General features: G+C 48.2%; 1 protein-coding gene across 5 annotated transcripts in view; it reads left to right on the top strand.

The window, feature by feature from the left end:
* The window catches only part of RAD52 (RAD52 homolog, DNA repair protein), a 288,876-nt gene that overhangs the window by 137,962 nt on the left and 125,327 nt on the right, over positions 1 to 25,587 (top strand). The window lies entirely within an intron of this gene.

Below are 25,587 nucleotides of genomic sequence, written 5' to 3'. Positions count from 1 at the left end.
TCGGAGGTCTGATTCACCATTTGTGTCGGTGTCTGGTCCACAAAAGGGCCTGGCGGTCTCGATGGCCACCATTTCTCGGTGGATCAGGCAGATCGTCATACAGGCCTATTGTCTTAAGGGGCGGATGCCCCCCTTTCCGGCCACGGCACCTTCAACGAGGGCAATTTGTGCTTCCTGGGCTTTCCGACATCAAGCGTCTGTCTCACAGGTATGCAAGGCGGCGACTTGGTTGTCCATTCATACCTTCTCAAAATTTTACAAAGTTGATGTGAGTGCATCTTCAGATGCTTCCTTCGGCCGCAAGGTTTTGCAGGCGGCTGTTTAAAGTTGCACCTCCTCCCTTGAGGAGCTCTGCTTGTTTTGGGGTGAAGTTGTTTGTTTTTACTGATACTGTTCCCACCCCTCGTTTTTTTACATTGCTTGGGGACGTCCCATATGTCAAGACTTATGAAGGCTGTGTCCGTCCATGGACGATAAGAGAAAATAGGATTTTTTTGTACTCGCCGTAAAATCCTTTTCTCTGTCGTCCATGGACGGACACAACACCCACCACTCCTTTTTAAGTTTATACTGCTTGTTACGAACTGAATCTGCATGCTGCAGGGAGGAGGATTATGTCTGGAGGGACCGCCTCTTGGGCAGGGGTGTTCAACTCTGTTAAAGTAACATGTATTTAAATATCTAACATGTTATGCCTAGTCCTCTCCTATGAACTGGAACATAACCCATATGTCAAGACTTATGATGGCTGTGTTTGTCCATGGACGACAGAGAAAAGGATTTTACGGTGAGTATAAAAAATCCTATTTTTTCCCACCTCATGTTGGCATTGAAAAGCCCTGGCAGCAGCAGCAAAAACATCAGCAGTGACACCAGACATTAAAGGAACGCAACTGCGGCAATATCTCTTATGGGTTATCCGCATACTGTTGTCATATGCACAGTGATTGATTGATTTTTGAGCTTGGTTAGGCGCCAAATGCTCACTGTGAAGTGAGCGTCTAAGCGCCGCTGGTGAGATGTTACTTTGAATTAGTCCGTGGTGAGGAAGAGAGAGAACAGAGAAGAGAGGGCGGTGAAAGGAAAGGGTATCCAGCCCTTAGGGGAGCAAGAGGAAAGAGCCGTGACGTGTATGAGAAAAAAATAGAAAAGAAAAAAGGAACAGTGGGGATACTAGAGGAGGGGTAGAAGACATCATAGTTACTGGAGAGGCAAGTGGCCCCTTCAATGAGGGGGCGGACTGTGAGAGGGAAAAAATAAAAATTATCCATAGGCCTGGACGAACAACTCGTCTTCAGTTTTTTTCTGAAGAGGAGCAGGTTAGGTGTCATCTTAAGTTCCAAGGAGAGAGCATTCCACAGCATGGCACCCCTACTCTGGAGTCGTTTGCCTCCCATGGAAGAAAGTTTAGATGGAATAACTGTGGCTAAATGTTGGGTCTTGGATCTTAATGGGCACAAGGGTTCATAGTGCACCGCCAAGCTGTGTAAATACTTGGGACCCTGTCCCCAGTATGCACGAAAGAAGATACAGAGCGTTTTAAAGATCACTCTCTGCTCGATAGGGAGCCAATGAAGTGATCTCCTGGCCAGGCTAATATGGTCTTGTCTCGCTAGACCGAGTACAAAGCGAGCAGTGTGGTTCTGAACCACCTGGAGCTTATGGGCCCATTTCTGCGGGGCACCCAATAGGAATACATTTGCCCCGTCTAACCGGGAATGGATAAAAGCCTGGGCAAGTAGTGATCTGTTATTTTGCGTGAATAGATGTTTTACTTTTCTGAGGAGCCTTAGATGGTAATTGGCATTCCGCAGGATGTTTCTAAAGTGGGGCACAAACGAGAGGGTATCATCAATTATGACTCCTAGGAGAGGTCTAACAGAATCAGGGCTGCCGACCCCCTGCGTCACGGATTGTCAGTAATCTTTCTCGCATGGCCAGCACAGATATCTCGGTTCCTCTTCCCGGGCGAAACCCCGACTGGGTGTCATGGAATAGGTTTCCCCCCTCAAAATAGTTTTGTAGCTGCCTGAAGACTACTTGCTCTAGGATTTTTGCCAGAAAAGTGCCCTCCTGGCTGACTAGGATCTCAAGATAAGCATATGTCTAATTTTTCTGATGTCGGCAGGACATACTATATGTTTTACAGAAGGCAGAGAGGAGGGGACAAAGGTCTGAAACCCCTCCATCAGGTAGGGAGAGACCTAAGCCCCCTAGTAAAGTTTCCCCGGTGGTCAATGTGTTTGTTGCGGCTCTTACTCCCTTCCCTTATCAGGTACTTCTGATACCTCCTGGGGGAAGATATCGGGGGTTCCTGGCATCTCCCCTTTGAGACAGGGAAAGAGACCCAGGTTCCCTTGTTTCTTTCTCTACAGCCTCAACTGCACTGAAGATGAATGAACAGGAGACAGAGGCTCATCTCTATTCGTAAACTTATGAATGGACAGAGTCGGTGATCACTGACTGTTCATTTAGAAAAGGAACGAGCCAGTAAATTACATATTTATTGGCTCCTTTCTCTGCTACCCATCCTGACAGATCTGGGATTGTGGGGGGGGGGGGGGCGAAGGAGGACCTAGGGAGCACAGAGGGGACCCAGAGGAGGACACAGAGGACCGGGGAAGCAGGTGAAGGTTACAGGGGACATTGGGAGGTGATCAGTGCGGTGGTGGGGGCAGTTACAATCACTGATCTCCCTGTGTGGCTTTCAATAAAGCAGCTGAAAAAGCAGTGAGAGAGAGAGGAGGAGGAGAAGCGGCTGTCAGCCGCTTTATTGAAAGCCACACAGGAAGATCAGTGATTGTAACTCCCCCATTACTGCACTGATCATCTCTGAGGCTGTCCAGGTATCGGATTCGGCATTGGAGCATTTGGACAAGTAAAAGTACTCATGCAAATGCTCTGTATTGGCACTGATACTAGTATCTGTATTGGTGCCACCCTAGTTTATTTTGTTTGTGGTGGTGCACCATCATTTTTAATTTGTGGCCCTGCTGTTTGGCCTCTCCGTGCCCCCCAACTCCACCCCCCAAATGTTCACCATGTCCTGGCTCTAATTCTGGGCCTTCTACGGGTCCAGGAGGTGCCTGTTCTTGGGGTACCTGGATGATTTGCTTTTGAGAGCGCAATTTTTTCATCTTCTGGAACACAACCTGTCTCTCACAGTACTAACTCTGAAGAGGTTTGGCTTGGTTCTCAATCTCCAGAAATGGCATGGGACAGGAGGATGCAGTCATTGGACTCCAGCTTAAAGTGACTGTAAAGTCTAATTTCTTTTCTCTAAAGATAACAAACATGTTATACTGTAATGGTTTTGCACAGAGCAGTCCAGATTCTCCTCTTCTTGGGTCCCTCTTCGACTCTCCTGGCCCCTCCCGCCTGTTGAGTGCCCCCAGCCTAAATGGACACAGGGAGCTCAGCTCGAGTGCCCCCACAGCAAGCGGCTTGCTATGGGCGCACTCGAGCTGAGCTCCCTATGTCCATTTAGGCTGGGTTCACACTGCAGACAGATGCGGCTGACAGCAGGGGTCCGGTGCGTCCCTGTTCTCCGTACCAGAGACAAATCGGGCCCAGATTTTTGCCTAAATTCAGGCCTGAAACAAAAAGTTAAAGACGAACAGGACTCCTGTGCAATTCCCATTGCAGCCCCCCTAGGTCACAATCTCCTGTCAATCAAATTAAAATGGGTGGAAACCTGTAACATAGCTCTATAATGCAAATTCCCTGCAACCGCTGTGAGTTTTCCAGTGATCTGTGAATGAATGAACCACAAGTCCCATCTACCACTGAGGCAAATCAGCTTGTAGTTCTCAGTGGAAAAAGAGTGTGGTAATCCACCACACTTGTAATCCGTAGACATTTCCTCCATTTGTCAAACTAGTACGTATCTTGGTATGGACAGAACGAACAGCACTCCTGTGCAAATCGCTCCGGAGCCACCCTAGATCACAATCTCCTGTCATGCGAATTGGATGCGGGTAAACCTGTATCATAGCGCTATAATGCAAATTCCCTGCAAGCGCTGTCGGTTTTTCAGGGATCTGTGAATGAATGAACCACAAGTCCCATCTACCACTGAGGCAGATCAGCTTGTAGTCCTCAGTGGAAAAAAAGTGTGGTAATCCACCACACTTGTAATCCGTAGACATTTCCTCCATTTGACAAACTAGTATGTACCTCAGTATGGACAGAATGCTGGAGGAAGAGTCTGCATAAGTCATTTCACCTGCAATCTACTGATCGTGGGTGCAATGCTTTCCAGGCTCCTATGCAAAAAAAACATTCTCCTGCAAAAATGTGTGCATTTAGAATTATGTTTTAAAGTGGACTAAAGCTGGACATGCATAGATTGAAATTTGCTGGTTCAGTAGGAATCGGAAAGATTTCTATCGATATATTGCAGTTTCTGCTGATGAGAAGTCGATCGATCGGTCATTCAACATTTTTTGAACATGAGTGACGTTTTATGAAAATTTCAGTTTGATAAGTACTGATCTGTGCAATCTGTCATCATTAAAGAGGATCTTCATTCATTTTTTAATCTTTCCATCTATTAAATCTTCTGCCCATGTTGTTTTAACTTTGTATAGTAAAACTTTTTTTCTGCTGGTAAATACCTTCTACAGCCCACTTCCTGATTCGTGTCTGGTAATAAGCCTAGGCTTATGACATCGTGCACATCTCTCTCTCTTTTACTCTATCTCTCTCTCTCTTTTTTTTCTCTCTCTCTCTTTTTCTCTCTCTTTTTTTCTCCCTCTCTTTTTCTTTCTCTCTTTTTCTCTTTCTCTCTCCTTCTCTTTCTCCTGTAAGAGTTTTCCAGGAAGGGAGGGGAGGTGAGTCATAGGAGGGCCAATTTGAGCTGCAAAGCTAGAGGTGTGTAAGAGTTTTCCAGGAAGGGAGGGGAGGTGAGTCATAGGAGGGCCAATTTGAGCTGCAAAGCTAGAGGTGTGCCTCTGTGTAAATCCAGGAAGTGAACTGTGGGCTTCATCTTCCCACAGTTAGAATGGCTGCAGCCAGACTTAGTGGAGAGAGATTTTTGCAGCAAATTTGGCAAGTACAGAATCACAGTATATATAAAATAATATGCAAAGTCGTTGGAGGGAATCTTCAGAATGGCAAGGATGTTTTTTTATTAAAAACTATGTGAGCAGACTGCAGTTCCTCTTTAAAGAGAACTCATTCCTTAATAACTTTTTTTAATGTGCTTGCTTTGGGGCTGTCATCTTCATATTGCCTTTGCTACTTAGTGATCAGTAACCCATTGTAGAACAGGTTAGCAGAACAGGACTTCAGATTTCGATTTCAGTGGCTGATTAAACCAGGGTAGGAATAACCGCTCCAGAACATGCATTTTCTCTTTCGTTCATGGACGGACACAGCTCCATTAATTCCTGACCGTAGGGTTATGTTTAGTCTATCAGGAGAGGGCTAGGCAGACATGTTAAACAATTTAAAAACATGTAACACAGCAAAGTTGAACAGTACCGCCCAGGGGATGGTCCCTCTGGCTATAACCCCTCACCCTGCAGACAGCAGCTCAGTTTTTTTTCTGCCTAGCATAGGAGGACATGGATCCCGAGGGGCCCATTGGTCCTGGAGAACTTTTATTTTAAATTTTTCTTTCTACTTTTTGATCCTGAGATCTACTATCAACTGCAGGCTGGGTAATATAGATCCTTGTAGTCTCCCCAGTCCGGCTATCGAGCGTGTGCAGACCTTTAGCTACTCGCTGGGTCGGCCATGACATACCTCATTGCTCCAGAGGTGGCTGGTGAGCTATGCTTTGGGGCTCACATATGACTGGGCTTCTGCTGTCCAAGTCACAGTGGGCCGTGGCCGTCAGCCACTCTGTGCTGCTCAGTGATGGGTCTGTCAGGAACGCATCCAGTGGTCCCCACGGGACGGGTAAGTAAGGCTCCCTCCTGTCTTGGCAGGATGGAACAGCTGGGCATTCCTGGGGTGGTCGATTAGGGAGTCTCTCGCCCTCCCTTTCCTCTCTCCCTGTCCCTTCCCTCCTCCCCATGCATTGCTGGGCCTTCTGTGTTAACTGGGGGGGGGGGCTCCGGGTCCTGTCCGGGGGCTGTGGGTGTGTCCAGGTCCGCTCTTAGTGTGGGTGGTCTGCCATTTTGGGGGCCTCCGCTCGGAGGTCCAGCATTTTCGCTGCCTTTTCTTTTTACCTCAGAACGATCAGCGCCATTTTGGAAGCACCGGCGCCATTTTCTTGTAGCCGCGCTGAACCTAATGCTAATACAGCTGGCGGCCATTTTCTTGTAGCCTCGCTGTTTCTTTCAATCTTCTTTTATTTGATTTTCAAGCAGAAAAGTAACATAAACAAGTGAGGCACGCCCTCTGGTTTTAGAACCAGCACATGATACACCAAAGGGGTATGAACAAACATTGCATGTAATTCACTATATCATCTCCAAAAATACATTTTGTCTATTTCTTATCTCATCGTAACTCCTCTTCCCCGACCTCAAATAACCCAGAGTCTGCTCAACTAATACCCCCATTTATTCTTTGGATTCCATTTCTACTCTCCTATGGGCGAATAAGCCCCCGCATCTCTGGGTGGGTAACCCTCTGTCCCTGAGGAGTTGAGGGAATTATCCTTCCCTTGTTCTTTCCCTCTCTTCTTTACCACCCCTACCCGCCCCCCTCCCTCTTCCCAGACAAAACAACAACAGAAAAAAAAGGGGGAAAGAAAAAAAAGGGGGAAAACAAAGCCCCCCTTCTCCACCCGCCCCTCCCCCTATTCCTCTAACAACATCTCCCTCTTCATCGCACCCCCCGCCCCCGGATCCGTCCGCTAGTTCGCATCTATCAAAGCCTTCCTCTCCTCCGAGTACTTAAACTCGTTCCATTCCGCCCACGTAGCCAGGTATACCTTCCGCTTCTGCCTTGATGTCCATACCAAGTCCTCCATCCAATTCAAAAATGACAAACTACAGATTTCCTATAACTCCTATCCGATATCTCCGTGTCCTGCAGCAGGTAGAAGGACCACTCCCCTGGTAATTCCTCCTCACTAAATTTTTGCACTATCTCCCGGACCTTTGCCCAAAAACTTAAAATCTTAGGACAGGCCCAAAGGATGTGCATTGAGGTTCCTCCTTTTCTCCCGGACCTCCAACATCTGTCTGACATATCTGGGTAACACCTATTTAATACTACCGGATACGATACCACTGAGATAAAATCTTATAATTCATCTCTTGTGTCTTCACACACACAGATGATTCAAATATGTTCCGGAGTATTTTATTCTTTTGCTCTTCTGTAAAGGGTCTTCCCAGTTCAACCTCCCACTTATTAAAAAAAAGTTTTTTTGACAGTCCTCTGCCGGTGCGTTCAGTAGCTCACTAATTCTTGAGAAGGCATGCCGGAGCATCCCACTCCCACTACAGTACCTCTCAAACATTGTCAACCTACTCTCATATTTAGCTGGGGACTTCAAGGTATCCAAGAAATGTCGTAGCTGTAGTGCCCTCCAAAAGTCCAATTGGCAGGGCATCACTCCCGTTAACATCTCCTGCATAGTATACCATGAACCCTCCTTCAGAAAATGAGATGCTTGAAACAGTCCCTGTTCTATTAGTCCACTAAATGATCCCTTCAGCAATCCTGGTTCGAACTGTGGGTTCCCCAAAATTGGAAAAAGCGGTAAATCCACTGTTGACAGTTTACCCTTCATAAATAGCCTGTATACCATTTGAAGAGTAGGGCCTATCATCGGGTGCTTTTTAATATCTGTCGGCAACTCCCTTTAACACCATGCCGCCCGTTAAAGCATACTGCCACATTGGTCTTGCTCTAGCCCCGTCCATATTTTCTCTCCAGTATGTCTACTCCAATCAATCAGCCGGTTCAGTAGGGCCGCCTGATAATATCTATAAATATCAGGGGCCGACACTCCTCCATCTTTTTTGGCTAAAGATAATATACGACCCTTGATTCTTGGACGTTTATTTGCCCATATAAACCTATTGAAGTGGGATTGTGTCTGTTTGTAAAAAAAAACCGGTATTGCAATAGGGAGTGTCTGAAAGAGATACAGAAATTTCGGTAGTATATTCATTTTAATAATGTTGGATCTCCCAAACCACGAATGGAACCCCTTCTGCCATCCATCCAGGAGGACCCTTGCTTTCGCCAGTAATGGTGCAAAACTAAGTTTATAAACTTGTGTTAGGTCCGCCGGGATGGAGGTGCCCAGATATGTAAGAGATGTATCAGAACATTTAAATTTATAATTAGATTTCAATATCTTCAATTCTTTCTCCGGGAGCGACACTCCCATCGCTTATGATTTGTCATAGTTAATCTTGAAATTTGATAGATCTCCGTATATCTTCAGTTCTTGTAACAAACTAGGAAGGGATTCCATCAGGCTGGTCAGGGTATACATCATGTCGTCCGCATATGCTGAGATCTTAAATTCTGTACCTCCAAGAGACAGTCCCTTAATATCTGCGTTCAATCGAATCCTGCTTAATAAGGGTTCCACGGATAACGCAAATAAAAGAGGGGATAGGGGGCAACCCTGTCTTGTCCCGTTTTACAAATTAAAAGGTGGAGACAGTATTCCGTTCACTCTGACCTGGGCCGACGGGTGGGTATAATTGCTTGCGATCCATTGTAACATCTTATTGCCAAACCCCATGTGTCTCAGTACCATGAACATTAATTGCCAATTTATCCGATCAAATGCTTTTTCAGCATCCGTTCCTTGAAAGACACATGGGGTTTGGGAAGAGCCAGCCAAATGGATCAGATTCAAGGTCTTAACCTTATTTTCCCGTGCTTCACGCATCTGCAAGAATCCCACCTGATCTTTGTGGACAAGTCCGGGTATATACTGCTGTACCCGCCTTGCCAATATCTTAGCAAAAAGCTTCAGATCTTAGTTCAAAAGTGAAATTGGTCTGTAACTCCCACATTGGGAAGGATCCTTTCCCTCCTTGGGAATAACCGCTATCACTGCTTTTAGCGATTCAGTGTGGAAGGCACCTGTATCTCCTAACCCATTAAACATTTTTGCCATGAATGGGCCCAAGTCCGGGGAAAAAAGTCTGTAATATTGAGTAGTAAAACCCATCGGGGCCGGGAGATTTCCCTCCTTTGCCCATTTTCACTACCTCCTGTATCTCTTCTATGGTAATAGGCTTTTCCATCTCTTGACTCATCTCTGACGTTAAACTCGGAATACCTGATGTTGCTATATAATTCCCCATTGCCACATGGTCCTGAGAGCTTGTTTGCAAATTGTACAACGTACTATAAAAGTCCCTGAATCTCTGAGCTATCACTCTAGGTAGGGCAAGTTTTTCCCCTCCTGTTCCCAGAATCGTTGGAATATAGGTCCTTATTTGTTGTTCCCTCAGCGAGCTAGCCAATTGCTTCCCGCATTTGTTGCTGAATTTGTAATTCTGCCTTCTACCAGTCTGTATTGCCCTTTTCGCTCTATATAGAAGTAGTTCAGTAATTTGTCTACGTAACGCCAGGAGGTCCCTTTCTAACTCTGGGTTGGGACTCTGTTTGTGTCTTATTTCTAAACGTGAGATCTCTGTCATAAGGGTTGTTACCTTTAATTCCCTTTACCTCTTTATCCTTGCCCCGTGTTTCATCAAGACCCCCCTTATTACCGCCTTATGGGCCTCCCAAAAAAAACCTGAATTACAATCTGGGATATCATTTGTCTCGAAGTACCATTTTAATTCCTTCCGCACATCTTCCAACACAACATCATCCTGTTGCAGGCTCTCATTCAGTCTCCAGGACCCAGATCCTGGAGGCCGAGAGTCCCCTAATGTATATTTCAAAAGTATTGGGGCGTGATCTGTCCATGTAATTTCCCCTATTCCCACCTCCTTGACTGCATGTCAGCTGATTATGTGGAATTAAATAGTCTATCCGCGAATATGTCTTATGTGGGACAGAGTAAAAGGAATAATCTCGCTTCCCTGGGTGCGTCCCTGAGGGGACTGTGTTATCTGGCCTGTGTTTTTTCTTTTTTGTATGGGGCCTTCCTGTGAGGGTTTTTTCACTGTTAAAAAGCCCTAGGAGGCTTTACCTGTTTAAACGCAGCATTTTCCTGCCATTTGGCCGGCATAGCCGTGCTATGGCGCAGCTTACATTTTCATGTGGCCACGTTCTGAACACTCGGCGGCCATTTTGGAGTAGTCCTGACTCCTAGTTCTGTATACGGCGCACACAGGTCCCTGCAGATGCCGCACAGTTACCTCACGGTTCTTTACCTCTCACACGCTGTGTGCTGAGAGCGGACGGCAGCGCTGGGCAGTCTCCTCCTGAAGGTGAGTCCCCTGGGTACCCCTGGTCAGCGCAGCAAGTAAGTGAGAGGACAGGTGTGCATATTATACATACACACTATGTAAATATTATTAATATTTGGAGTCAGTATTTGGGTCTTTCCCCAACATTCTGGTGGTGGCAGCAGGTGTTAGCACCTGGGATTCCCACAGAGGTTTTATTGTTAGTCCTGGACACGTTTGTGCCAGGGTGGGGGTGGACTGCGGACGGGCGGTAAAAGAGTGCCCCCTTCCCCCGTTATCCCCTGGGGAATGCTCTGTTATGGAGCCATGGACCAGGTACCTGGGTAGGGAAAAAAAAGCAAGATAAGGCATTTATGGGTGCGCTTTTCACTGCTGCAAGGGACTCTCTTGAGCTGGATAGTGCAGCTGGGTTTCTGCCGAGGGCTCTGTCTTTTTTGGATCACACAAATCAGACCGCTCTGTGTAGGTTTTTTCCTTCTGTGCCCTTCTTTGATAATTTCTATGAGGCGGAATGAGAAAAGCCGCTGAGGGCTTTTGTAGTGCCTCACCGCCGGGCGGTTCAGTGCCCCTTTGAGGAGAGCCTTTTCAAAAGGTGGGCTACTTCTCCGGTGGTGGACCCTCAGGAGTGTCATGTATAGGTGACCACTCTCCCTATCGCGGGAACCCCCGCATGTATGGATCTGACTGATAGAAGATCCAAAGTACTACTCTGGGGTCTCAGTCACTCACGGAGTGAGCATTTTGCACCAGACAGTGGAGGAGCGCCGACTCTCTACCAAAGTTATTAGGCTAGCGAACCAGTTGGTCCAGGGCCTCATATAGGTCTGTGATGCTTCATTGAATGCTGCGCCCTTGTTATTCAGGGCTTCTGTTTCAGAATGGTTTTATGCACACGGTGGTGTAGTGGTTAACTCCATTACTTGGCAAGAGAGTCATTGGTTCAAATCCGGACACTGACGCCAATCTGCCTGGAGCTTGCATTGTCACTCCCTGTGTCTGCGTGGGTTTCCTCCGGGTACTCCGGTTTCCTCCAAAGGCATGTGTGCATACACCTACATAATATAAATACACACTATGGGCTAGATTCAGATAGGTGAGCGGATCTTTATATCATTTACGTTGATATAAACGCGGGAACGACGGCCATACTTAACATTAGCTACGCCTCATGTAGCAGGGGTAACTATACGCCGGAAAAAGCCGAACGCAAACGCCGTAAAAAAAAGCGCCGGGCGGTCGTTAGTTTCTGAATCGGCGTAACTCCTCATTTGCATATTCGTTGTGTAAAAGATACGGAAGCGCCACCTAGCGGCCGCCCTGGAATTGCAGCCTAAGATCCGACGGTGTAAGTCACACCTGGCGGATCTTAGGGAGATCCATGCGTAAGGCCCCATACACACGAGAGGATTTATCCGCGAATACGGTCCAGCGGACCGTTTCCGCGAATAAATCCTCTCGAGGATTTCAGCGGATTTCTCTGCGATGGAGTGTACTCACCATCGCATTGAAATCCGCGCCGAAATGCTCTGGCGATGACGTGTCGGGCCGTCGCCGCGATTATGACGCGGCGACGTGCGCGACGCTGTCATATAAGGAATTCCACGCATGCGTCGAATCATTACGACGCATGCGGGGGATCCCTTCGGACGGATGGATCCGGTGAGTCTATACAGACCAGCGGATCCATCCGTTGGGATGGATTCCAGCAGATAGATTTGTTTAGCATGTCAGCGAATATTCGATCTGCTGGAATCCATCCCAGGGGATAAATATCCGCGGAAACAGATCCGCTGGAGTGTACACACCATAGGATCTATCCGCTGAAACCCATTCGCTGGGATTTTTCAGCGGATGGATTCTATCGTGTGTATGGGGCCTTACTGATTCTATGAATCGGGCACATAGATACGACTGGCCAGACTCGGAGATACGACGGCGTATCTGGAGATACGCCGGCGTATCTCCTCTCTGAATCTAGCCCTATATGTGCGTTTTATTTAGGGGCAACCCTCCCAGGCCATCAAAGGCCCAGCTGGGGGACTAATCCGTCCCTGGGTGCGTAAGCATATCACGCCGGCACTCAAATCCTGCCAGTGTAGTAGCCTTCCCTCCCTGTCTCTAGGTGGGAGGGGCGGCTTGCAGGTTCACAATTCGGTGAAACCTCCCTGCTCTCTGACCAGTGGGTCTGCGAGGTGGTCTCTTTGGAGTACTAAATAAGGTTTCCTCCTATCCACAGAACAAAGTTCTTTCCTCGTGTCTTACTCTCCCGGCCCGTCGGTCTGCCTTGGGCAGTGTGGGACTTGCTAAGCTGCGGGGTAAATTTACCTTTCCTGCAGGACGAGAGGTTTGGGGTTTTCTATGGGCCTCAGGCCCTGAATACCTTTTGTGAACGTCGGGTAATTCCGCATGGAATCCATTTGTTCGGTGGTAGCTGCGCACCATCCGGGAGACGTCCTGGCGTCCTCGGACATCAGGGACGCATACATGCATGTCCTGTTTTGCGCATTTCACAGTGTTTTTTCTGTGTTTCGTGGTGGGAGAGGGTCTCTGTCAGCCTGTGGCCCCCCTTTTTGATCTGGCGTCCGCACCATTTGTTTTCTGCTGGGAGCTCGCACTTATCCTAACTTTGTTGGGACAGCGAGGCTTTGCTTCATTGGCTACTTGGACGACTTTCTTCTGAGAGCAGCTTCTGTCTCAGACCTAGTGGATGTGTTGTTCCCATTCAGACCCTCCGAAAATTCGGGTGGGTGTTAAACGTTTAGGCCAGAAGGTGTAGCTCAGTGGCAGCAAGCCTGCCTTCTATGTGTGCGACCCAGGGTTCAAATCCTGGGCATGCTAGTTTCCGACGTTGGAGTATCTAGGGTTGATCCGGACTCCGGTGGCAAAGGTCCTTCTTCACCTGGAGAAATTGCAGACTCTTCAGTCTGCGGTGAAGGTATTGGCATCACGCAATCGGTCTTCTCTCCGGGCACCTGCTGGTCTGGGGCCTGTGGGTAGCCGCCTTCGAGGCGGTACTGTATGCCCAGTTTCACACTCTGGTTTTCCAGGGGAAATACTGTCCAGGTAGTAAAAATCTCTTGTCTCTGAAATCATCATCAGATTCTGGTGTGCCACCTAGTCAGAGTCTCTCTGAGTTGGTGACGGAGATCCCCGACTCTTCGGTCCGGGAAGTTGTTTCTTCTTTCCAGTGGTCGGTGTTTAGGACGGATGCCAGCCTCACGGGTTGTGGGGGGTCCAGTCGGCCCTGAGTCGCTGGACTTGCGTGGACCTACAGCCACACCTCCTGAATGTGCCTGCTCTTGTCTGTTCTCGGTAGCTACCCAGGGTCGTGACTGGCTAGTGCCTGGGGAGGAGACCGCCTGGGAATACCAGGTGCTGTCTACCATTCATTGTCCTACTATTTTAGGCAATCAGGCTATGCTTCTCCTGGTCGAGGAGGTTGCAAGGTCGTCCGATCTGGTTTCAGCTGGACAACGCCACGGCCGTGGCTTCGTTCTACCATCAGGTATACCGGCAGGCGGACTACTGGAGTCGCCAGATGCTGGGGTGTTTCGGCTCCCTTGCAGGAGGTGAGCCTCACAGGGCATGGATCTCCTGGCCGCTCCTCTCCACCGCATGGGTGTCGAAGTCTAGTGATCTGGTACAGACGTGTCAGTCGCGCTGGTGGCCCTGTGGGGTCTGTATCGGCGACTTTTTGCCGTTCCTCCATTGTAGTTGCTTCCTCAGCTGCTCCACAGAGTGGAGGCTGAGGAGATCCCAATGATTCTAATCACTCCAGATTGACCTCGGCGTCCTTGGTACGCCGATATTTTGGCCGCCTGGTAGCGGAGGTACCCTGGCGGTTGCCAAGGCGGGAGGTCCCTCTGTATCGAGGTCCCATACTTCCTCCTGTTGTACAGCCCCCCATTGCTCAAGATGGCTATTGGAAGCCAGACTTTAAGTGACCGGGGTCTGTCCGACTCGGTCATCCCAACAATGCTGAGGGCACGGTCGTCTTCTTCCGGAGGATCTACTGTCGCACCTGGCAGGCCTACATCTCTTGGTGCGAAGGGATGGAGTGACGTACTCGGTGTCCAGGGTCCTGCTGTTTTTACAGCCGGGAGTGAATCTAAAAATTGCTTGAAGCATCGTTTGGGGGCAGATTTCAGCCTTGGCTGTGTTCTTTCAGTGGCCTTTTTGCGTCTCTTTCCCTGGTGGGTCCCTTTTTGTGTGCAGGGGGTTTGTCATATACTTTCCCCTCCTTGGCCCATCTCTTCCCCCATGAGTTTTGACTCTGGTGCTCTCGGTTGTTCAGGAACATTCCTTTTGGAAACGGAGAGATTTTCTCTTGACACTATCTCAGAAGGTGGCCCCTTTAGTGGGTTAGAGGGTTTTCTGAGTTGGCGGTCTTGTCTTGCAAGCTGCCATGCTTGATCCTCCATAAGAATTAGGTGGTGTTGCGCCCGCGACCTTCCCTTCTTCCAAAGGTGGTTTCGGCCTTTCGCTGGAATAAGGACATTGTTCTACCATCCTTCTGTCCGCAGCCGGCGCATCTTACGGAGGTTGCCTTTCATACTTTAGGCGTGGTACGCGCTTTGCGGGTGTACCAGCCTGCTACGGCTCAGTTTCGAAGTTCTGACTCTCTTTTGTGTTGGTGTCTGGGCCACAAAAGGGCCTGGCGGTCTTGTCGACCACCATTTCTCAGTGGATCAGGCAGGCTGTCATACAGGCCTATGCTCTTAAGGGGCGGGCCCCCCTTTCCGGTCACGGCACTTTCGCCCAGGGCAATTGGTGCTTCCTGGGTTTTTTTCTGACGACATGCGTCGGTCTCACAGGTGTGCGAGGTGGCGACTTGCTCGTCCGTTCACGCTTTTTCCAGAATTTACATGGTTGCTGTGAGTGCATCTTCTGATGCCTTTTTCGGCCGCTAGTTTTTGCAGGCGGCTGTTTAAAGTTGCACCTCCTCTGTTGAGGAGCTCTGCTTGTTTTGGGGTGAAGTTTAAATTGGTTTTACTGATATTTTTCCCACCCCTTGTTTTTGACACTGCTTGGGGACTTCCCACTTGTCAAGATTAGACGATAAGAGAAAATAGGATTTTTTGTACTCAGCGTAAAATCTTTTTCTCTGAGTCCATGGACGGACACAGCACCCACCCCTCCTTTTTAGGTTTGTACTGCTTGTTACAAACTGAGGCTGCATGCTGCAGTGAGGAGGGTTATGTCTGGAGGGACCGCCCCCTGGGCGTGGCTGTTCAACTGTGTTAATGTAACATGTATTTAATTATCTAACATGTTTCTGCCTTAGTCCTCTCCTGTAAACAGGGAACATAACCCACTTGTCAAGATTTAAGGAGCTGTGTCCTTCCATGGACTCAGAGAAAAGGATTTTACGGTGAGTACAAAAAATCCTATTTTTCTTGTAGCTTGCGCATTTTTTTCCTGAGGCGGCCGGCAGCCATCTTCTTGTAGCTCTAGCATTGGTTTTGGCCTCTAGCGCTGGAATTGTCATTCTGAAAGACACGAACGGCACAGATCACCTCAGAGACACCTCAGGCACACACTGTGCAGGAGATAGAGCGGACCGCAGCGCTGAGCAGTGCCTGGGTCAGGGCGGTGAGTCTCTGGGGAACCCCTCGGTCTGTAGCAGCAAGGAGGGTGGGCCTTTTTGTGTACCTCGACTTAGTCCCTGAGTGGCTGTCAGGTGAGCGATGTCAGCATGGCGTCAGAGGCTTGTGCTTCTTCCCTAGACATTCCTGTGATAGCAACTGGTGCCCCTGCACCTGCAGTACCTATGGACGCTTTGTCGGCGGTCCTGGAATCATTTGTTGCAAGGGTGAAAGCAGTGTAAGAGGGGTAAAAAGCGCTGTAATAGATTAATTAATTAATTTCCTGACACAATTTCAGGATTAACCCCATGTCTGCCGCTTGATTCAAATTATAAGGTGAAATATGTGGTCCAGACAAAGATTCACATCTCACCTCTTTCAGCATTTACCAGCAACAGGGGCCAGCTAGGCCAGATCATCTAATTTTTATTGGTAAATGACATCACATAACATATGCATTTGATTGGCTAGCTTACACATTTTACTCCAACTCACCCTCCCCCTGTGTGGGTTGTCCTTGGCATGAAGCTCTCATAGGTCAGTTTATATAGTAATGGTTTCTTCTTGGAAATCCATTCTTGGGCATGCACACACACCCTTGTGAATTCACGTGTCATAAAGAGTCCATTGTCAGCTCTGCAAGTTTCCTTCCAAGAGTCACACAAGCTTTCAGGAACTCCGAGTGAGGAGGGGGAGGGGGGCTTGCGCAAGTCCATATCTGTTTCTCTCCACGGAAGGGCTTGGAATGTGAAGCAAAGGGGAATGCAATAGGGGGAAGGGGGAATAGCAGCTGAATAGCTTTCTGTTGCCTCTTTTTTCCAATGTTGAATTGTAACTTTAAAACAATATCTGATATAAAATCCTCAAGGAAAATAAAACACTGTTGTGGTACATACTTTCACACATGTATATATATATATATAATGAATATAAGATCAAACAATATGAAAATATAAAAGAAATTAAAATAATATAAGAAGAGGAAACATTTCAGTTTTTTTAACACTAAGTAAAATACAATAAAATATTCATTTTTTTTTCACGTCCACCACAGCGCCCCCTCCCCCACCATCTTCTGAGGAAAGCTCTGATTCAGACTCGGGCCTGGCTGTGGCACAAGGCCCCTGTTCTGAAGTGTCAGAGGATGCGGACCAGGACACTTCAGACAGTGAGGAAGACTCCGTGTCCGGGTCAGTGCAGGAGAAGGCACTTGTTGGAGCACTTCTCACCACAGTGCAGGAAACCCTCAAGCTGGAGGATATGGCCTTGACATCTACTCGGGTGTCGGTCCCTTTTGGGTCCCACAAGCCAACCCGCACTGCTAAGATGTTTCCTTACTTAACTTATTTTGATAAGTTTATAGACAAGGAATGGGAATGACCGCAGAGGACTTTTTCGGTTCCAAAATGCATAGCGGTCCGTTACCCTTTTGAGGAGAGCCTCCTGAAAAATGGGCATCTCGCCCGGTTGAGGACCAGTGATCCAGGTTAAACAAGATCCTGCAGATAGGAGGTCCAAAGTGGTGGCCCGATCCATGTTCACTATGCTGGGGTCAGCATTGCGGCCTGTATTGGCCGCGGCCCTGGTGTCACAGACTCTTACAGAATGGGCAAAATTGTTGCACAGTGAGTTGGAGAAGCAACAGGCTTCCCCGGTCTGTGTGGATCTGGCCGACCAGTTGGTGCATGGCCTTAAAGCGGAGTTCCACCCTATTTTACAACTTCTTTGCATTCGTTTTTACACTGCCCCCTTAAATACATTTGGGATGTTTTGTTTTTGTCTTTTAAAAACTCACGTTTTTATCTGTGAGTGTCTTATTCCCCCGCCGCGGCGGAATGGCCCCCCCCGCCGCATCCAGCGCTGCTATGCCTCCTGGGATATGTGTGTTATCATCCCCAGGCTGGGCTGAACATCGCAGCCGTGGATGAACATCTCGGGGGGCGGGAGGGAGGGAGGGCAGTGCCGCCCATATAGGTGGTGTCCTTCCTCTTCTCCCTCTCCAACTCCTCCCCCGTCCTAGCTCCTCCACCCGTCCTAGCACCGCCCCCGTCCTAGCACCGCCCCCGTCCTAGCTCCTCCACCCTCCCGTCACCGCCGCCCCCGTCCTCCTCCCTCCACCACCCGCCCATCTGCAGTCTGTCTCCGATGCACGGAGATACAGATCATCAGGCAGACAGAGCGAATCTCTGTCTGATAGATCTGTATGTGAGAGCACCGAGCATAGTACAGCCCCACCTCCCTGTACAGCCCCGCCTCCCTGTACATAGAAACAGAGCTCTGCACTGTGTGTTGCAAGTCTAGTGCAGGGAGGCGGGGCTGTACTATGATCACTGTACTCACATACAGACCAATCAGAGATCCGCTCTGTATGCCTGATCATCTGTACCTCCCCCCACTCTGCACTGGGCACTAATGTTGTCACCGCACCAATGTCACGCACTGACGTCACCGCACTAACATCACCGCACTAACATCACCGCACTAACGTCACCGCACTAACGTCACCGCACTAACGTCACCGCACTAACGTCACCGCACTAACGTCACCACCGCACTAACATCACCACCGCACTAACATCACCACCGCACTAACATCACCACCGCACTTCATGATGCCCACACTTAAGATGGCCCCAGTCAATTTCTATTTTATAAAGTGTCTAAATGCTGTAACAACCTAACAAAACGGACCTTAGTTTACAGACTAACTGTAGTAGAATACATTCAGCTTGTGTATTACAGGGGTATTTATATTTAAAAAGTTTTTTTTTTTCAATTTGTGGCCGGAACTCCGCTTTAAGTATTTCTGTGATGCAGCCTTGGATACAGCTCCCTTGCTTTCCTGGGCCTCAGTATCTGCTGTGGTGCTACGTCGCCTGATTTGGCTAAAATGCTGGTCCGCGGACCAGACTTCCAAGAAAGGCTCTGGCGGATTTGCCCTTCCAGGGAGAGAGGCCATTTGGAGCCTTGCTGGACAACATTAAGAATGCCACTGAGGGTAAGAGCACGCTGCTCCCACAATCCAGAAAAAGGTAAGGAGTCACACCGTAGGCCAGGGCCCTCCTTTTCCGCTCAGAAGCGTTTTTTCGTCAATCTGGGCCCGCAGGTAAGCGTTCCAAGGCCGACAAGTGGCCAGCTGACAAGCGTCCCTGGGTTAGCAAGCCAAACAAGCCTGCGAACAAATCTGCGACAGCATGAAGGTTTTCCCCCCTGCCCGACTCTCGGGTGGGGGTTGCCTTTGCAAGTTTGCAGCTCGATGGACCTCCCTGCTTTCTGACCAGTGGTTTTGCGTAGTGGTTTCATCAGGGTACAAGATAGTTTCTTTCTTGTCCACCAAACAGATTCTTTCCCTCAAACCTTCTTCTTTCCGGCTCGTCGGAACGCCCTATTTGGGGCCCTATTGTGGGTTATTTGGGGCAGTGCAGGACCTGCTGAGGCGCGGGGTGATAGAACCTGGAAGAGAAAAAACTGAATGCAAATGTTCACATATCAGACACCACGTGCCATTTTGTTTGACAAAAAACTAGGGGAAAGAGTTTTATTGAAAAATGTTATGAAAACATGAGAACAAAACATATCCTTAATCACTTGTTTCTTAATTAAAGCAATCATACAGACAAAGCCAGGTTTTCTCTACATGTTTTGCTCATGGGAGCTTCTTCAGGAGATTTGAATCAAGGCGTCTGTAATGCTAAAAGCTACAACGAAAAACAGGAAGCGAGTACTCACAATTAAACATTAAAATATTCTTATAATTTTTGATTGGCATACATAGGATAAATATGCAGTTTATATCAAAATTATACAAAAAATAATCAAGATGGGGGTCATAGAAAAAGTTTTAGAATTTTAAATTAAGGGAGGTTGATGCAGCGGAGAACTCGCATGGACATTGTTTGATGTTAAGCAACTAACCATAGTGAAATATACTCAAAATAGAAAGCACACAGTTGGGTGGGTGCAGAAGGATGCAGTCTATGCCTAATAAACAGTTTATCTCGCTATGCTTGCGGACGAGGATAAAATAAATCTAACCTATGAAAATAGATAGAGCAATATATAAAGCCAACGTAGAAAAATGGCACCGATTAGGAAGAGATGTAGAACAGTGGCTTTTAGGAAAAACACACCATAGTATACCTGTCCTGTTAATTGAAGATATAGAACCAATTAATATGTATCATTACGGTTTTGGAGTATTCCATAATGCAAACAGCAGAGGAATGGATACAAGAATTTCATCAAAGCCTCAACAGGGCAAATTGCCAAGGAAAGGACTCTACATAAAAGTAAATAAACAAAGTAAAAAAAGTGCCAATAGAAAAAATAAAGCCTAAGGCTTGGACAAAAGGAGACGTGGCTTACCTAAGAAGGGATCAGTAAGAATTTCCAATAAAAAATGGAGAGATGTGTATGATCTCTCCCCTCTCCTCCATGGAAATTATAGAAGATCTCAAGGCCCTCAACACCTTTGTGAAGTTACGAAAGTTCAGGATGGAATCAGTTCGCTCTGTGGTCGCTGCACTCCACCCGGGGGATTTTCTGGCGTCCTTGTACATCAAGGACGCATACTTGCATGTCCCCATATATGCCAGGCATCAGAGATTTCTGCGTTTTGTGGCTCTCCTTTTTGGCCTGGCATCGGCATCAAGGTGCTCACCCTGATTCTAGCTTTGCTGAGACAGCAAAGAATCGCTATCGTGGGCTACTTGGACGACCTCCTGCTCAGAGCCGCTTCAAGCTCAGAATTAGAGGAGGATGTGGCGGTCGCCAGTCAGACTCTTTAAGAGTTCGGTTGGGTATTAAACCTCCATAAGTCAGTGTTTGTGCCGACTCAGTGCCTGGAATACCTGGGCTTAATTCTGGACTCCTCAGAGGCGAGAGTCTTCCTCCCCTTGGAGAAGTTGCAGACTCTTCGGACAGCACTGAAGCTGTTGGCATCCTGCAGGTGGTCGACGCAGCGCTTCTGCATGCGAGTCTTGGGTCTCATGGTGGCCGCCTTCGAGGTGGTACCATATGCGCAATTCCACACTCGTGTCTTGCAGAGGAAGATCCTATCCAAATGGGACAGGTCTCCTTTGTCCCTGGATTGTCAAGTCAGCTAGTCAGGGCTTCCCTGGTATGGTGGCTGAGATCTCTGACCCTTCAGTCTGGAAAGTCGTTCCTTCCCTTTCACTGGACATGATCACGACGGACGCCAGCCTGACCGGCTGGGGGGTGTCTGGGGCATTCAGTCGACACGGGGTCAATGGACGCAGGAAGAATCCTGCCTGTTGATCGATGTGCTGGAACTTCGAGCGATCAGACTGTGCCTCTCCACATGGTCACAGAGGCTTCAGGGACGTCCAGTCAGGATCATGGATCGGTGGCATATGTCAACCATCAAGGAGGAACAAGAAGCTTGTCTGCAGCATTGGAGGTCGCTCACATCCTTCGATGGGCAGAGTGGAGCCGGCTCAGTCGGCCATATACATTCCGTGCGTTTAAAACTGGCAAGCGGACTACCCAAGTCACCAGATGTTTTACCAAGGAGAATGGTCGCTCCACCCGGATGTGTTTCAGCTGCTTTTGCGGAGATGGGGCACCCCAGACGTGGATCTCCTGGCTTCTCGCCTCAATCGGAAGGTATTGATGATTGTGGCCAGGTCCAAGGATCCCTGGGCGGATGCGACAGACGCATTGGTGGCTCTGTGGGGACAATATCAGCTGATATATGCTTTCCCCTGCTAAAGCTTCTTCCTTGTCTGCTTCGCAAAGTGAAGATAGTGGGAATTCCGGTGATTCTGATTGCCCCAGATTGGCCTTGGCGCCCCTGGTACGCCAACCTTGTACGCCTAGTGGCGGATGTCCCTTGGCGACTGCCAATGCGAGAGGACCTTTTGTCGCAAGATCCTATACTTCATCCTGTTTTACAGTCGCTGGCTTTAACGGCATGGCTGTTTGAAAGCTAGGTACTGAGGGACAGAGGCCTGTCGGACTCAGTAATTTCCACCATGCTGAGGGCATGGAAGTCATCTTCTCGGAAAATCTATCATTGCACGTGTTTTCTTTCAATGACCCTTGGCGGCTCATCCACTGGTGAGTATGTTTGTACAGGGGGTTCGACATGTGGCCGCTCCGGTTCGTCCACCACTACCTTCGTAGGATTTGAATCTGGTGCTCTCAGTACTTGGGAAACCTCCCTTTGAGAACATCAAAGAGATTCCCCCTTTGACACTCTCTCAGAAAGTTGCCTTTCTGGTGGCTATTACATCAGTCAGGAGGGTTTCTGAGCTGTCGGCATTGTCTTGCAAGTCTCCCTACTTGATCCTCCACAAGGATAAAGCGGTGCTATGCCCGCAGCCTTCCTTTCTTCCACCAGTTGTTTCGGCCTTTCATCTAAATGAAGACATTGTGCTTCCATCCCTGTGTCCTAGGCAGTCACATCCCAAAGAGGTTGCTCTACATTCCTTGGATGTGGTCCGAGCTCTGCAAGTGTATTTCTCTGCTACGGCTATGTTTCAGAGGTCAGACTCACTGTTTGTGTCGGTGACTGGTCCAAAGACAGGCCTGGCGGTCTCGTCGGCCAACATTTCTTGGTGGATCAGATAGATCATGATTCAGGTTTATGCCCTACTGGGGTGGGTGCCTCCATTTCCTCTCATGGCACATTTGACCAGGGCAATAGGTGCCTCCTGGGCCTTCCGACATCAAGCGTCTGTCTCACCGGTGTGTAAGGTGGCGACCTGGTCGTCCGTTCACACTCCACTAAATTTTACTAGGTTGATGTGCATGCATCTGCGGATGCTTGCTTTGGCCGCAAAGTTTTGCAGGCAGGTGTTTAACCACTTGCCGCCCGCCATATAGCAAAATGACGGCGGCAAAGTGGTTTCAATATCCTGACTGGACGTCATATGACGTCTTCAGGATATTGAGCCGCTGCGCCCGGGGGCGCCCATCGCGGGGATCGGTTTTGCGGGGTGTCAGTCTGACACCCCGCAACACCGATCTAGGTAAAGAGTCTTTGACGGAGACTCTTTACCACGTGATCAGCCGTGTCCAATCACGGCTGATCACGATGTAAATAGGAAAAGCCTGTAATTGGCTTTTCCTCACTCACGTCTGTTAGATGCGAGTAGAGGAGAGCGGATCGGCTGCTCCTCTGACAGGGGGGGGGGTTTGTGCTGATCGATTATCAGCACAGCCCCCACGAAGGATGTCCACACTGGACCACCAGGGATGCCACTAGACCACCAGGGATGCCCACCACAGGTATACCACCCTAGACCACCAGGGATGACAATCATAAAATAATGAATGCCAATCAGTGCCCACAATGGGCATTACTGATTGGCAGGCATTATTGTTTGGCACTGATTGGCATCCATTAGTACAACACATTACAGTACATTAGTGCCACCTATCAGTGCCCATCTGTGCCGCCTATCAGTGCCCATCCGTGCAGCCTATCCGTGCCCATCCATGCCGCCTATCAGTGCCCATCCATGCCGCCTATCAGTGCCCATCCATGCCGCCTATCAGTGCCCATCCATGCCGCCTATCAGTGCCCGTCCATGCCGCCTATCAGTGCCCGTCCATGCCACCTATCCGTGCCCATCAGTGCCGCCTATCAGTGCTGCATATTAGTGCCCATCGTCAGTGCCCATCAATGCCACCTCATCAGTGCCCATCAGTTCCGCCTTCTCAGTGCCCGTCAGTGCAGTACCATCAGTGCCCATCAGTGAAGGAGAAAACTTACTTATTTTCAATGTTTTGTAACTGAAACAAAAAAAAATTTCTCTCTCAAAATTTTCGGTTATTTTTTTTAGCAGAAAATAAAAATCCCAGAGGTGATCAAATACAACCAAAAGAAAGCTCTATTTGTGGGAACAAAATGATAAAAATGTAGTTTGGGTACAGTGTAGCATGACCGCGCAATTGTCATTCAAACTGCAATAGCGCTGAAAGCTGAAAATTGGTCTGGGCAGGAAGGTGTATAAGTGCCCTGTATGGAAGTGGTTAAGGTTGTGACTCCTCCGTTGAGGAGCACTGTTTGTTTTTGGGTGGAAGTTCATTTGCTTGCTGTGCCCACCTCTTGTTTTTTTGACACTGCTTGGGGACGTCCCTACTGTCAAGAATGAATGGAGCTGTGTTTTCCCATTAATGAAAGAGAAAATAGGATTTTTGTACTCACCGTAAAATCCTTTTCTCTGAAGTTCATGGACGGACACAGCTCCCACCCCTCCTTTTTTTTGTTTGTACTGCTATTTGACAAACTGAGCTGCTGACTTTAGGGTGAGGGGTTATAGCCAGAGGGACTGCACCCTGGGCGGTACTGTTCAGCTTTGCTGTGTTACATGTTTTTAACCCCTTCAATTCCGGGCTTTTATACACACCTCAATGCCGGGCCTATTCTGGCACTTCCCTCCTACATGTACAAATCATCATTCTTTTTCTAGAAAATTACGCAGAACCCCCAAACATTATATATGTTTTTTTAGCAGACACCTTAGGGAATAAAAAGACGGTCATTGCAACGTTTTATCTTGCACGGTATTTGCGCAATAATTTTTCAAACGCCTTTAAAAAAAATAAGAAAAAAAATGGTTTTATGAATTAAAAAAATAACAAAACAGTAAAGTTAGCCCAATTTTTTTGTAAAATATGAAAGATTATGTTACGCTGAGTAAATAGATACCTAACATGTCACGCTTTACAATTGCGCACACTCATGGAATGGCGCCAAACTTCGGAACTTAGTCTCCATAGGCGACGCTTTGAAAATGTTTACAGGTTACCAGTTTAGCATTACAGAGGTGGTCTAGTGCGAGAATTGTTGCTGGCACTCGTAACGCACACGGCGATACCTCACATATGAGGTTTGAATGGCGTTTACATATGTGGGCGGGACTTACGTGTGTGTTCGCTTCTGCGTTCGAGCTACCGGGGACCGGGCGTTTTTATTTTTTTACTTACTTATTTATTTATTTACACTTTTTTTTTTTTACTTTTATTCCTATTACAAGGAATGTAAACATCCCTTGTAATAGGAAGTGTGTGTGACCGGTCCTCTTTATGGAGAGATGTGGGGTCAATAAGACTCCGCATCTCTCCTCCAGGCTGGAAAGCATGAGATCGTGAAAAAAATTTCACCGATCTCATGCTTACTAGCTGCAATCGCGGCTTTGTTTACTACCGGGTTCCTGGGCGTGGCGTCATCATATCGTGCCCGGGCCTCCGACGGTCATAGAGATGACTGGTGACCATCTGGTGACCAGTCATCTCTATGCTTCCTAGCCGGCGCCGGACGATTCTTTCTCCGGGCCCCCCGATGACACGGGAGAGCCCGGATGGCGGCAGGAGAGAGGGATGTCCCCTCCCGCCGCCTCTAAGAACGATCAAGTGGCGGAACCGCCGCTATGATCGTTCTTATCGTGCACAGAATCGCCAGCACGAATGTATGATATCTGAATGATGTCTCTAGCTGCAGGCATCATTTAGATATCACTGCACAAAGCCCATGACGTTATATGACGTCCACCCAGGATGGGAGATCCCCTCTGTGGACGTCAAATGACTATGGGCCAGTAGTGAAGTGGTTAACATGTCTGCCTAGTCCTCTCCTGATAGACGGAACCCTACTGTCAAGAATTAATGGAGCTGTGTCCTGAAATGAACTTCAGAGAAAAGGATTTTACATTTTTTTTTTTTATTACAAGTCTGCAGCAACA

The sequence above is a fragment of the Rana temporaria genome, chromosome 3 (assembly GCF_905171775.1).
Source record: "Rana temporaria chromosome 3, aRanTem1.1, whole genome shotgun sequence".
Lineage (NCBI taxonomy): Eukaryota > Metazoa > Chordata > Amphibia > Anura > Ranidae > Rana > Rana temporaria.
The sequence above is the reverse complement of the archived record's forward strand: the minus strand, read 5'-3'. Positions and strand labels throughout refer to the sequence as shown.